Source organism: Triticum dicoccoides, chromosome 3A (assembly GCF_002162155.2).
Source record: "Triticum dicoccoides isolate Atlit2015 ecotype Zavitan chromosome 3A, WEW_v2.0, whole genome shotgun sequence".
Lineage (NCBI taxonomy): Eukaryota > Viridiplantae > Streptophyta > Magnoliopsida > Poales > Poaceae > Triticum > Triticum dicoccoides.
The window spans coordinates 94323745-94339735 of NC_041384.1; positions in this window are offsets into that span (position 1 = coordinate 94323745).

The following is a 15991-nucleotide window of genomic DNA, read 5'->3' on the forward strand; positions in this document are numbered from 1 at the left end:
GAAACTTTAGCATGATCCTTTATTCTAGCAGGGAAAGGTGGTTTCTTGTAACATCCCAAATTTTCAATTTGGAATGTTATACACTACATCATCATTTCATATCATATTTTATTTTTCTTTTGGTTTGATCCTAGAAATTCCACGCAACTCAAGGACCCACGGAGAGAGTTGGGGATTTCGTTATTTTCATATTTGAGTTTTCTCAAATTGTGCGAATAGGATCATTTGATTTTAATTATTTTATCATCAATTATTTCTATTACAAAAATATGAGAGAGCAAATAAAATGACTTTCCCAAAATAAAGAAATATTGAGGATTTAATAATAAAATCAAATAAGATTTTATTTCAGAGCTTTTCGATATTTTATTTGAATTTAGGAAAAATGTGCATTTTTCAAAATTGCATTTAGGCCCCAAATAAATGTTCACCTTGTGCGGCTTGATTTTAGAAGCCCAGGAAAATTTAGTTCGGGATTTTTTGGAGTCCGTTTAGTATTTCTTTTATTTGTTTTTCTGCACGGAATAATTTAAAAAAAACGCGAACCGACTTTGGGCCGTACCCGAGCGGGACTCCGCCCGGGGAGCAGCCTTTATAAGCCGCCCGACCCAAGCCGCCAGCCCACCGCGCCTGAAACCCTAATCCGCCGCCGACGCCGCCGCCCGCCGTCGCCGCCGGACCCGCCGCCCGAGGTCAACCTCGTTTTCACCGCCCGTTTTTTTTTAAAAAAGAGAAAAAAAAGTCACGGTTTTTTTTAGTTTCGGTTTTTTTAAATAGATCGGTTTTTCCGGTTTATTTATTTAGCGAGCGTCCATTCGTTTGTTCGTTCTAGCGAACGTTCATCATTTTTCTTTTTCTCGGATTAAATCCGCGATTTTTCTGATCGCGATTCCTGATCCGATTTTCGTTTTAGTATAACTTTTCACTCGTTTATCGGAATCAGGCAATTCAAGCGCCTGGAGTTTCATCTCGAAACCCTCTATCCGTTTAACCAACTTAAACAAGTTTTTGCCACTATAAACATTGCCCTAGATCCAGAATAGTAAACGAAGCTTGTTTCTTTTGCCGTTTGACTTTCGTTGCTTCGTTTGATTTGATTCTTTTTGCAAACCGGAGTTCTTAAGTTGAACCTTCTGGTTAGATCTCTTACTTGAGTTTTACCCGTGCATTAGATGAATACTTATTGTATGCTTGTTTGTTTGTCTGTGATAGAATACCCGGAGTGCGCCGCCTGTTACTTCGAATCTCTAGGTTTCACGGATCATCAGCAAGGCAAGTAACACTTTGATCATACCTCCTACTACCCAGTTTTATTGCATTAGATCAATCCTCAAACATTGCATGGTTAGGATCTAATTAAATTGTGGGATGGGAAGTAGTTGAGGTAGTACCTATTACCTGTTGTATTATCAAACCTTTGGGAGTTACTTCTACGTTTGCCTATTATGCCATGCTATGCTAGTAGACGTGGATTGGGTGAGTGATATCTATGACAGATGTGAGTTTGTCAATTAAGGGTTTATCGAAGGTGGCAACTTAAACACACATCTGGGTGGATTGAGGTACCTGGGTATTCCAGGATTGCCTGTTTTTCTTTATGGACTGCCACCCAGGCCCAAAGGGATCATGAGATTTTTCATACTAGAAACTTCCGTGTGCAGCCACAAGCTATTATGGGCTCTAGCATAGTTGATTAAGTCGTGCGAACTCTTACAGGGTAGACTAGCAGATGTAGGGGAAAGTAGGTGTAACGGTCTATCCATCGTAAGGTGCTAGCACTTCTGAAAGACTATGTTTCGGTCATCCGTTTCTCAAACACCATGTAGTGCGAGAAACCAAACGGAGGCGATCGAGTCTTGTGGGGAAAAGTGCGCAAACCTCTGCAGAGTGTATAAACTAATCATGGTTAGTCGTGTCCCCGGTTATGGACAACTTGAGTATCTAGTTACTCAAAAATTTAATTTTGTTGGGTTTTGTTTAATGATGATACTTAATTGGGATTGAGAATGCTGTCAACCATTCTCAATGTTTAACAACTACCATGATAGTTAAATAAAATTTATTCCTTTGTAGTAGGGAAAAGTTGGCTTTACGCAAAACTGTAACCATAGAGCTTTCCACCAGCCAAATATGCATATAGTATAGCTGTTTCATTCCATTACTCTCTATGTGTTACCTTGCCAGCATATTCCATGTGCTGACCCGTTTCGGGCTGCAATGTTAATGTTGCAGACTTTTCAGGCGACAATTAAGGAGTTTTAGGTCGTGGTTCTATACTCAGTGATGCCGTTGGAGTTGATGGACTCACTTATCTTCCAAGCCTTCCGCTGTTATAGTTATTAGATGGCCTTAAGCCATATTTATTGTAATAAGTTCTCTATTGAGACACTCGGTGTAATAAGTGTGTGATTGCTACTCTGTTATAAATCCTCCGAGTACTGTGTGGTGTCAGCATTACTGATCCAGGGATGACACCTGAGCATAGAGATCAGACTGTTTGAGGTCTGGTCGCTACAGAGATGGTATCAGAGCACACGTTGACTGTAGGACACGACCACTAAGCTAAAGACCTAGAACACTATTCACTCTCTTCTCTTCTGACCTCTCCTCTTTTCTATTCTTTAGGATGGCGGATGCAAGGAACAAGTTCACGCAATCGGATGAAGATACACCCTTTGGACGCCACTTGAAGGAAGTCACTAGATACCTGAACATAGGAGTACCAAGCTTCATCGGAACCTACAATGCCACTTTACCTGAAGAAGAGCGCTGGATGATTCAAGTTCAAGTTCCAGGAAGGACGTTCATGCCAGTCACTGAGTCCATAGAGTTTTCTTTTGATGCACCAACTTGGAGTCTAGGAAATAGCATGGCAGCTCACATCGCCATGGGACGCATTGGATAAGTCTACCGCAATGATATCAAGGATACTATCTACCAGATTTGTGGGCGCCGAGATGAACACTGGGAGATGATCAGCACCAGGAAGGATAGATCAGTTGCAGCTTTTACCCAGGAGTTAAACCAGCAAATTCGACGACAGGAGAACCAGATGTGCGCCGACATGATAGACCTGAAGAAGGCTAAGACAAGAATCAAGGAACTGGAGGAAGAACTCAAGGCTACACGTGAAGATTATGAAGAGGAAATTGAAGTATTTGTGGAGAAGAATGACAATCTGATCAAGAAGATCGGGATATTTATGGGAAGCTCTACACCAGTAGATGAAGACGAAGAGCCCAAGGAGATTCGCCCGGAAGACTACATCATCATCGACGACACTGACTCGGATCCAGATGATAGCGATGATGACTATGTTGATGAAGTCGGAGCAGATATCATGGAGTCTGCAACCGAAGAATATTTCTAGTAGACCACCTCATCAGTAGTAGTAGTCCACCATGTAAATACAGTAGTCCGGGCACTTTTGCGATAGTTAGATCGATTGTATGCCCTTGTTTGATTGAATGAAGTGAATTGTTTGCTTTTGCCTCATGTGCATATGGGTAGTGTTTTCTCTTTAGACCCCCTCTATTCTTAAATCTCATCTTTTCTAAACCCTCAGATGCCTCCGAGACGTGACCCCAGATTTACCTTTCCACCGGAGCTCACCCAGTTGATCCAGCAGCAGAACACATTGATGCAGTTGCTAGTCCAGAATCAGAATCAGGGGAACAACAACAACAACCCACCACCACCACCACCACCTGTTGATCACTTAGCCCGTTTTCTTAGGCTGAATCCACCAGTGTTTTCCAGTAGCACCAAGCCGATAGTAGCAGATGATTGGCTCCGCAAGACAGCTAGAGAGTTGACAGCAGGATGCACAAATGCGGAGAAGGTGAAGTTTGCCGCACATTAGCTTGAAGGACCCGCAGCATCATGGTGGGAGAATTTCACAGCCACTTTCCCCGTCGACACTGTCACATGGGACCAGTTTCAGCAGGCTTTTCGTACTGCCCATGTTTCAACAGGAGCTATGGCCATGAAGAAGCGAGAGTTTGCAACTTGCGCCAAGGAGGACGGACAGTTGGCCAGTATGTGGAGGACTTTAGTAAATTAGCACGTTATGCCCCAGATGACGTTGCTACGGATGCAGCTAAGCGGGAGAAGTTTCTGGAAGGACTGAATGATGAGTTGAGCATGCAGTTGATGGTAGCAACCTTCAACAACTACCAGGAGTTGGTAGACCGTGCTCTTATGATTGAAGGCAAGCAGCAGCAAATTGAGAACCGCAAGTGGAAGTATGGACAAGGGAAGTACAACTCTGGAGCCCAGCATAAGCCACATTTTACCCCTAGATCGGGAGGACATTTTTAGCATACCCATGGAGAAGGTAGCTTGCACAATCACAACGGCACCAAGAATGGTAACGGAAATGGAGGAAGCAACAGCCATAACCGTACCAACCCATCAACCCCAGCCAAGAAAGACCTGAGCCAAGTCACTTGCTTTAAGTGTCAGAAGACCGGACATTATGCCAATGAATGTCCTGAAGGCCAGAATGGCAATGGAAGCTCTGGGAAGAAGCCGAACCCTTTCAACAGGGGACAGGTGAACCACGTTAACGTGGAGGAGGTTGAAGAGCAGCCGGATGCCGTAATCGGTAAGTTTTTGGTTAAGTCATTCACTGCACTCGTTCTTTTTGATACTGGTGCATCACATTCATACATATCAAGGGGATTTGTGGATAAGTATAACTTGCCCACTAAGGTTCTTAGAACACCTATGCTAGTAAGCTCACCAGGAGCGGAGTACATGGCCAGTCAAGGATGTTTTCAAGTGCCATTGAGTATAGGTAGGCATGTGTTTCCCTCGGATTTAATCATTTTGCAATCACAAGGATTGGATGTAATTCTGGGTATGGATTGGCTGTCGATGTATGGAGGAAACATAAATTGCGCTAGTAAGTCGATCTTGCTTACCACCCCAGAAGGGAGAAGGATCAAGTATGTATCCCGGCATGTGCCAAATAGGACACAAGTAAATTCCTTATCAGGAGTTGTGCAGGAGGAAGTACCAGTGGTAAGGGATTTCCCTGACGTATTTCTAGAAGAGTTACCAGGCATGCCACCGGATAGAGATATTGAGTTTTGGATTGAGCTATTGCCAGGCACAGGGCCAATATCAAAGAGACCATACAGGATGCCTGCAAAGGATTTGGTGGAGATTAAGAAGCAGATTAAGGAGTTATTGGATAAGGGATATATTCGCCCAAGTTCGTCGCCTTGGGGATCACCAGTACTTCTAGTGGAGAAAAAGGATGGATCGTTAAGGATGGTTGTTGATTATCAAGGATTGAATGAAGTAACCATCAAGAACAAGTACCCACTACCAATGATCAATGATCTGTTTGATCGATTGCAAGGAGCTAAGGTATTTTCCAAGATCGATCTGCGATCAGGATACCACCAGTTGAAGATTCGAGAACAGGATATACCTAAGACAGCTTTTACCACCAGGTATGGGCTGTACGAGTATACCGTTATGTCATTTGGTCTGACTAATGCACCAGCCTATTTTATGAACATGATGAACAAAGTGTTTATGGAGTTCTTGGATAAGTTCGTCATGGTGTCCATTGATGATATTCCGGTTTACTCGAAAAGTGAAGAGGAGCATAAGGAGCATTTGCGATTGGTACTTGAGAAGCTCAAAGAACATCAGTTGTATGCCAAGTTCAGCAAATGTGAGTTTTGGTTGAAGGAAGTAGGATTCCTCGGACATGTTCTATCCGGAGAAGGTATAGCAGTAGATCCCACTAAGGTTGACACTATGACAAATTGGGAAGCGTGAACAACAGTTGGAGAGATCCGGAGTTTCCTTGGACTCGCAGGATACTACCGGAGATTAATTGAGAATTTCTCAAATATTGCGAAGCTTATGACTAAGTTATTAAAGAAGGATACCAAGTTCATATGGACTGAGGAGTGTGAGGCTAGTTTCCAGGAGTTGAAGAAACGCTTGGTTAATTCACCAGTGTTGATTTTGCCAGACCAGACCAAGGATTATGAGGTGTACTGCGACGCTTCACGTCGAGGACTTGGAGCAGTGCTTATGCAGGAAGGGTGAGTTGTTTCATATGCCTCGAGACAACTAAAACCTCACGAGTTGAAGTATGCTACGCATGATTTGGAGTTAGCAGCCGTAGTGCATGCACTGAAGACTTGGAGACATTTCCTCATTGGAATTCATTGTGAGGTGTACACGGATCACAAGAGTTTGAAGTACATTTTCACGTAGAAGGAGTTGAACCTCAGACAAAGGAGATGGTTGGAGCTCATCAAGGATTATGATATGAGATTGCATTACCATCCCGGAAAAGCTAATGTAGTAGCTGATGCATTAAGTCGCAAAAGCCATGTCAATACACTAATGACGGGAGAAATACCTAGGGAGTTAGGCAAAAATCTTCGTGAACTATGTTTGGAAATAGTTCCGAGAGGCTATGTAGCAGCATTGGAGATTCAGTCAACTTTAATGGATAGAATCAGAGAAGCTCAGAAGACTGACAAGGAGATTGCCTCTATAAAGGAGAAAATGAGCGAAGGAAAGGCTAAAGGATTTCGTGAGGATGAGCACGACACCCTATGGTTTGAAGACCGTGTTTATGTGCCCAATGACCCGGAGATCAGGAAGTTGATTCTGCAAGAGGCACACGATTCACCATATTCGATTCACCCAGGAAATACCAAGATGTATTTGGATTTGAAGGATATTTTCTGGTGGACAGGAATGAAGAAAGATATTGCGGAGTATGTATCAGTTTGTGATGTATGTCAGAGAGTAAAGGCAGAGCATCAGAAGCCAGCATGATTGCTACAACCATTGTCGATACCCGAATGGAAGTGGGATAAGTTAGGCATGGATTTTATCACGGGATTACCCAGGACTCGTTCAGGCTATGACTCGATTTGGGTTGTAGTTGATCGGTTGACGAAAGTAGATCATTTCATCCCGGTAAAGACCACTTACACCAGTGCTAAGTTGGCAAAGATATACATGACCGGGATTGTATGCTTACATGGAGTTCCGAGGAGTATAGTATCAGATAGAGGAATCCAGTTTACCTCAAAGTTCTGGAATCAGTTGCACGAAACTTTGGGTACCAGGCTAGAGTTCAGCACAACTTTTCATCCACAGACAGATGGACAGACCGAGAGAGTCAATCAGATTTTGGAGGACATGCTGAGAGTTTGTGTGCTAGATTATGGATCTAGTTGGGACGAGAATTTGCCGTATGCAGAGTTCTCTTACAACAACAGCTATCAATCCAGTTTGAAGATGGCCCCTTTCAAAGCCTTGTACGGAAGGAGGTGCAGGACACCCTTGACGTGGGATGAAGTTGGAGACCGCCAGTTGTTTGGACCTAACTTGATTAAGGAGTCTGAACAGAAGGTGAAATTGATTCGCGATAGGCTCAAGATAGCCCAGTCCAGATAGAAGAGTTATGCAGATTCTAAACGCAAGGAGATAGTTTACGAAGTTGGAGATAGAGCTCATCTTCGAGTATCCCCACTTCGGGGAACAAAGCGCTTTGGTGTTAAGGGAAAGTTAGAGCCACGTTTTGTAGGACCATACCGAGTATTGGAACGTATGGGAGAAGTGGCCTACAAGTTGGAATTGCCTGAAGGATTGTCAGGAGTTCATGATGTGTTCCATGTTTCTCAGTTAAAGAAGTGCCACGCGGAGATGGCTGACATACCGCTGAGAGATACGGTACCACTAGAAGCAATTCGGTTGGATAGTGATTTGACCTATGATGATAAACCAGTTAAGATTCTAGAGTATGCCAGTCGAGTCACCCGTCGCAAGGTTATCAAGTTTTGCAAGGTTCAATGGAGCCACCACACAGAGGATGAAGCCACCTGGGAGCGAGAGGAAGATTTGCTCAAGGACCACCCTCACCTATTTTCTAGCCAACCTGAATCTCGAAGGCGAGATTCATATTAAGGGGGGTAGGTTTGTAACATCCCAAATTTTCAATTTGGAATGTTATACACTAGATCATCATTTCATATCATATTTTATTTTGCTTTTGGTTTTGATCCTAGAAATTCCACGCAACTCAAGGACCCACGGAGAGAGTTGGGGATTTTGTTATTTTCATATTTTAGTTTTCTCAAATTGTGCGAATAGGATCATTTGATTTTAATTATTTTATCATCAATTATTTCTATTACAAAAATATGAGAGAGGGAATAAAATGACTTTCCCAAAATAAAGAAATATTGAGGATTTAATAATAAAATCAAATAAAATTTTATTTCAGAGTTTTTCGGTATTTTATTTGAATTTAGGAAAAATGTGCGTTTTTCAAAATTGCATTTAGGCCACAAATAAATGGTCACCTTGTGCGGCTTGATTTTAGAAGCCCGGCAAAATTTATTTCGGGATTTTTGGAGTCGGTTTAGTATTTCTTTTATTTGTTTTTCTCCATGGAATAATTAAAAAAACGCGAAGCGACTTTGGGCCGTACCCGAGCGGGACTCCGCCCGGGGGGCAGCCTTTATAAGCCGCCCGACCCGAGCCGCCGGCCCACTGCGCCCGAAACCCTAATCCACCGCCGCCATCGGAGCCGCCGCCGCCGCCGGACCCTCCGCCCGAGGTCAACCTCGTTATCGCCGCCCGTTTTTTTTTTAAAAAAAGAAAAAGAAAGAGAAAAAAGTCACGGTTTTTTAGTTTCGGTTTTTTTAAATAGATCGGTTTTTCCGGTTTATTTATTTAGCGAGCATTCGTCCGTTCGTTCGTTCTAGCGAACGTTCGTCGTTTTTTTTCTCGGATTAAATCCGCGATTTTTCTGATCGCGATTCCTGATCCGATTTCCGTTTTAGTATAACTTTTCGCTCGTTTATCGGAATCAGGCAATTCAAGCACCTGGAGTTTCGTCTCAAAACCCTCTATCCATTTAACCAACTTAAACAAGTTTTTGCCACTGTAAAAATTGCCCTAGATCCAGAATAGTAAACGAAGCTTGTTTCTTTTGCCGTTTGACTTTCGTTGCTTCGTTTGATTTGATTCTTTTTGCAAACCGGAGTTCTTAAGTTGAACCTTCTGGTTAGATCTCTTATTTGAGTTTTACCCGTGCATTAGATGAATACTTATTGTATGCTTGTTTGTTTCTCTATGATAGAATACCCGGAGTGCGCCGCCTGTTACTTCGAATCTCTAGGTTTCGCGGATCATCAGCAAGGCAAGTAACACTTTGATCATGCCTCCTACTACCCAGTTTTATTGCATTAGACAATCCTCAAACATTGCATGGTTAGGATCTAATTAAATTGTGGGATGTGAAGTAGTTGAGGTAGTACCTATTACCTGTTGTATTATCAAACCTTTGGGGGTTACTTCTACGTTTGCCTATTATGCCATGCTATGCTAGTAGACGTGGATTGGGTGAGTGATATCCATGACAGATGTGAGTTTGTTAATTAAGGGTTTATCTAAGGTGGCAACTTAAACACACATCTGGGTGGATTGAGGTACCTGGGTATTCCAGGATTGCCTATTTTTCTTTATGGACCGCCACCCAGGCCCAAAGGGATCATGAGATTTTTCATACTAGAAACTTCCGTGTGCAGCCACAAGCTATTATGGGCTCTAGCATAGTTGATTAAGTCATGCGAACTCTTACAGGGTAGACTAGAAGATGTAGGGGAAAGTAGGTGTAACGGTCTATCCATCGTAAGGTGCTAGCGCTTCTGAAAGACTATGTCTCGGTCATCCGTTTCTCAAACACCATGTAGTGCGAGAAACCAAACGGAGGCGATCGAGTCTTGTGGGGAAAAGTGCGCAAACCTCTGCAGAGTGTATAAACTAATCATGGTTAGCCGTGTCCCCGGTTATGGACAACTTGAGTATCTAGTACTTGGATTATCATGTGAATCTCAACATGTTACTCAAAAATTTAATTTTGTTGGGTTTTGTTTAATGATGATACTTAATTGGGATTGAGAATGCTGTCAACCATTCTCAATGTTTAACAACTACCATGATAGTTAAATAAAATTTATTCCTTTGTAGTAGGAAAAAATTGGCTTTATGCAAAACTGTAACCATAGAGCTTTCCACCAGCCAAATATGCATATAGTATAGCTGTTTCATTCCATTACTCTCTATGTGTTACCTTGCCAGCATATTCCATGTGCTGACACGTTTCGGGCTGCAATGTTAATGTTGCAGACTTTTCAAACAACGATTAAGAAGTTTTAGGTCGTGGTTCTATACTCAGTGATGCCGTTGGAGTTGATGGACTCACTTATCTTCCAAGCCTTCTGTTGTTATAGTTATTAGATGGCCTTAAGCCATATTTATTGTAATAAGTTCTCTATTGAGACACTCGGTGTAATAAGTGTGTGATTGCTACTCTGTTATAAATCCTCCGAGTACTGTGTGGTGTCAGCATTACTGATCCAGGGATGACACGTAAGCACAGAGATCAGACTGCCTGAGGTCTGGTCGCTACATTTCTCAATATAAGCGGTAGGAACAATAGGATCAACATTATAAGTGATAGTCTTTTCTTCAGCTTTAATAGGTTCAACTACTTTTACTTCAATGGGAGGATGATTTTTAAGCCACTTGTCCTTAGGGAGATCAACATGAGTAGCAAATGATTCACAAAAAGAAGCTACTATCTCAGAGTCAAGTCCATATTTAGTGCTAAATTCACGAAAAGCATCGGTATCCATAAAAGATTTAACACAATCAAACTAATTAGGTGTTATACCTGACTCCTTACCTTCATCGAGTTCCCAATCTTCAGAGTTGCGTTTAATTCTTTCCAATAAATCCCATTTGAATCCAATAGTCTTCATCATAAAAGAACCAGTACAAGAAGTATCAAGCATGGAGCGATTATCGAGAGAAAGCAGAGCATAAAAAATTTGAATAATAATTTCTCTTGAGAGCTCATCATTGGGGCATGAATATAAAATTGACTTAAGCCTCCCCCAAGCTTGAGCGACGTTTTCTCCTTCACGAGGCCAAAAATTATATATATAATTACGATCACGATGAACAAGATGCATCACATAGCCTAAACCATGTCAATGCCTTCCCCTTCAAAGATAAAGGGAAGACCTTCTTCTTGATAAAATCCTCGGGCATACCTGCAAGCTTAAATAATCCACAAACTTCATCCACATAGATTACGTGCATATCGGGATGTAATGTTCCGTCTCCTGTAAAAGGATTAGCTAGCAGTTTCTCTATCATACCCGAAGGAATTTCGAAGTAAACATTTTCAGTAGGTTCAGTAGGTTGAGGAGCAAATCTTTGCTCTACTGGTTGGGGTGAAGATACCCCAAACATGACCCTCAAAGGATTGTTTTCCATAGTAACAAGTGACACTAAATTTCAGCACACTATATAAACTTTTCCTTACCAAATTCCACTTACCAAAGGCACTTCACACCCCGGCAATGGTGCCAGAAAAGAGTCTTGATGACCCACGAGTATAGGGGATCTATCCTAGTCCTTTTGATAAGTAAGAGTGTCGAACCCAACGAGGAGCAGAATGAAATGACAAGCAGTTTTCAGTAAGGTATTCTCTGCAAGCACTGAAATTATCGGTAACAGATAGTTTTGTGATAAGATAATTCATAATGGGTGCGTGACAGGACGAATGGGAAGATGGGCGAGTCAGCCCTAATGAACAGGCCGTAAACGAAGACTCGGGGGATGCTACCTCTTGAGCATGCGTTGGTTTTCCCTTGAAGAGGAAAGGGTGCTGCAGCAAAGTAGCGTTAGTATTTCCCTTAGTTTTTGAGAACCAAGGTATCAATCCAGTAGGAGACTACACGCAAGTCGCCCAGTACCTGCACAAACAATCAAGAACCTTGCAACCAACACGATAAAGGGGTTGTCAATACCTTCACGGCCACATGCAAAAGTGAGATCTGATAAAGATAATAAGATAAATATTTTTGGTGTTTTTATGGTATAGATTGGAAAATGAAGATTGCAAAATAAATAGTAAACTAGAATTGTAGATTGGAAACTTATATGATGTAAAGTAGACCCGGGGGCCATAGGTTTCACTAGTGGCTTCTCTCAAGATAGCATGTATTACGGTGGGTGAACAAATTACTGCCGAGCAATTGATAGAAAAGCGCATAGTTATGATGATATCTAAGGCAATGGTCATGAATATAGGCATCACATCCGTGACAAGTAGACCAAAACGATTCTGCATCTACTACTATTACTCCACACATTGACCGCTATCCAGCATGCATCTAGGGTATTAAGTTCATAAGAACGAAGTAACGCATTAGGCAAGATGACATGATGTAGAGGGATAAACTCAAGCAATATGATATAAACCCCATCTTTTTATCCTCGATGGCAACAATACAATACGTGTCGTTTCCCTTTCTACCGCTGGTATCGAGCACCGCAAGATTGAACCCAAAGCTAAGCACTTCTCCCATTGCAAGAAAGATCAATCTAGTAGGCCAAACCAAACCAATAATTCGAAGAGACTTGCAAAGATATCAAATCATGCATATAAGAATTTAGAGAAGAATCAAATAATATTCATAGATAATCAAGTTCATAAACCCACAATTCATCGGATCTCAGCAAACACACCGCAAAAAGAGTTACATTGAATAGATCTCCAAGAAGATCGAGGAGAACTTTGTATTGAGATCCAAAGAGAGAGAAGAAGCCATCTAGCTAATAACTATGGACCCAAAGGTCTATGGTAAACTAATCACACATCATCGGAGAGGCTATGGTGTTGATGTAGAAGCCTTCCATGATCGAATCCCCCTCCTGTGGAGCGTCGGAAAAGGCCCCAAGATGGGATCTCACGGGTACATAAGGTTGCGGCGGTGGAAAAGGTGTTTCATGGCTCTTCGAGAAGGTTTCAGGGTATGAGAGTATATATAGGTGAAAGAAGTAGGTCGGTGGAGCTGCGAGGGGCCCACGAGGGTGGGGGCGCGCCCTCCTGCCTCGTGGCTTCCTCGCTGCTTCCTTGACATCCACTCCAAGTCTCTTGGATTGCGTTTGTTCCAAAAATGATCCTCGCAAAGGTTTTATTCTGTTTGGATTCCATTTGATATTCCTTTTCTGTGGAACACTGAAATAGGAAAAAAACAACAACTTGCACTGGGCCTTCGGTTAATAGGTTAGTCCCAAAAATAATATAAAAGTGCATAGTAAAGCCCATTAAACATCCAAAATAGATAATATAACAGCATGGAACAATAAAAAATTATAGATACGTTGGAGACGTATCAGAGGACGGTAACTATCTTCCGCTCTCCGAGGATGAGGTGAGCCTTGGCAACAAGGATTTTATCGTGCCTCAGGAACCTCTCGAGTAGGAGCGCTTTAAGCGCTGGCTAATAGCCACTGCAAGGAGCCTGAAAAAGAAGCAGTAGCAACTTCAAGCTGATCAAGATCTGCTCAACGATCGATGGACTAATGTCCTAGCAGCCGAGGAATACGGCCTCAAGCGCCCAACCAAAAGTTACCCGAAGCGCAAATTGCTACCTCAAATCGATGACGAGGCACTGGAGCCCGTACCATCAGCGAGTAATGCGGATGATCGACCACCACATGGCCGGGCCAAAGCGGCAACTCAAGCCGAACACCAGCCCGTCCTACCTCGCCGTAAAGGCAGAGATAAAATAGCTCGGGGATATACATATGACCCGCGGCAGGACCTGGACAGTAGAGCAGGACAGACCAGATCGATCTATGGATTGCAGGGGCGTGCCCCAACGCGCAACGACGGCCATCTACCCAAAGGTGACAAGCATAATCACGCCCGGGCCGAAATCCGCAGACGAACTCCTTCCGAGCTATGTCGTGACGTGGCCCGAAATAGAGGCACTGCACACCCCCTTTGCTTCACTGATGAAGTAATGGAACACGAATTCCTAGAAGGTTTTTAACCCGTAAACATTGAATCATATGATGGGACAACAGACCCCGCAGTATGGATTGAAGATTTCCTTCTCCATTTTCATATGGCTCGCGGTGTTGATCTTCACGCCATCAAGTACCTCCCACTAAAACTAAAGGGACCAGCGCGGCACTGGCTAAACAGCCTCCCAGAGAACTCCATTGGCAGCTGGGAAGACTTGGAAGACGCCTTCCGCAATAACTTCCAAGGTACATATGTCCGGCCTCCGGATGCCGATGACCTAAGTCATATTATCCAGCAACCCGGGGAATCAGCCAGGAAGCTCTGGACTAGGTTCTTAATTAAAAAGAACCAAATTGTCGATTGTCTGAACGCCGAAGCCCTTGTGTTCTTAATTAAAAAGAACCAAATTGTTGATTGTCCGGCCTTCAAACACAGCGTTCGAGACGAGTGGCTTGTCTGCCACCTCGGCCAAGAAAAAACAAAATCCATGGCAGCCCTTACCGCTCTGTTGACCTGGTTTTGCATGGGAGAAGACAGTTGGCTTGCTCGTAGAAGCAACAACACCAGTAATCCGGGCACTTCTGAAGTTCAAGACGGCAACGGCAAGCCACGACGCGATAAACACAAGCATCGTAATAATAATGAAGGAACGCAAGACATGGCAGTCAATGTCGGATTCAGCGGCTCCAAGACCGGTCAACGGAAAAAGGCATTCAAGGCAAACAGAGACGGACCATCCAATTTAGACAAGATACTGGATCGGCCCTGCCAAATTCATGGCACCCCTGATAAACCAGCCAATCATACCAACAGAAGCTGTTGGGTCTTTAAACAAGCGGGCAAGCTTATTGTCGGACACAAGGGGAAGGGGCTGCCCAGTGACAACGACGACGGAGAGACTCGCCAACCGAACACCGGGGGTCAGAAGCAATTCCCCCCGAAGTAAAAACAGTAAACATGGTATACGTGACGCACATCCCTATAAGGGAGCAAAAGCATGCACTACGGCATGCCTGCGGCATAGAGCCGGTCGCCCCAAAATTTAACCAATGGATGGCCTGCCCGATCACTTTTGATCGCAAAGACCACCCAGCCAGTCTCCATCACGAAGGTTTGGCAGCTCTGATCCTCAACCCAATTATCGACGGGTTTCACCTCACGAAAGTTCTTATGAACAGCGATAGTAGCCTTAATCTACTCTACCAAGACACTGTCCGCAAAATGGGCATTGATCCTTCAAGAATCAAGCCCACAACAACTACCTTCAAGGGAGCAGTACCCGGCATAGAAGTTCACTGCATGGGCTCAATTACATTGGAAGTCGTTTTCGGCTCGCCAAACAACTTTCAAAGCGAAGGCTTGACCTTCGATATTGTCCCGTTCCGCGGTAGCTACCATGCACTGCTCGGGCATACCGCTTTTGCTCATTTTAATGCGGTCCCACACTACGTCTATCTAAAGCTTAAGATGCCTGGTCCACGCGGCATCATCATGATAAATAGAAATACGGAACGCTCCCTCCGTACAGAGGAGCATACTACGGGTACTGCAGCCAAAGTACAAAGCGGCCTCATCAAGCCGCGTGTCTCATCGGTCATCAAGCCGCCGATCTCCATTAAACAGGACCGATCAATCTCAGAGATGGATTAGCAGTTCGGCCTCCGTCGTTCGCCTCAAATAGCCGCGAAGTTTGTACCGTGCATACATAATTATGCACTTAAAAAACCCTGGTCATCGGCGGAGGCACAATACGGACAGGCCTACAATGCGGTCCACACTCCCATATCATTTTCCCCTTTTTCTAACTATTTTTTATCTTTTACATAGGTAACTCAAAGCCTGGTCATCTTACGGACTCTTTCTGAGTTCGGCTTCGTATGGATAACCAAAGGCTACTCCTGCCAAGGAGTCCTTTCACCGAGGCAAGGCAATGCAGACGTGCGACATGAGGTCCAAATGATTTTTTGTAGACCGCACTCTCTATTTCAAACCTGTAAAGTGCCTTTTTCCTCAGCCTACGACCCCCAACATGTTAAATAGCCTAGGTAGTGGCGCTATAATCTGCAAGATTGCGTTTGATGTGTCAATCAGACTCCAGTGAACATAGTC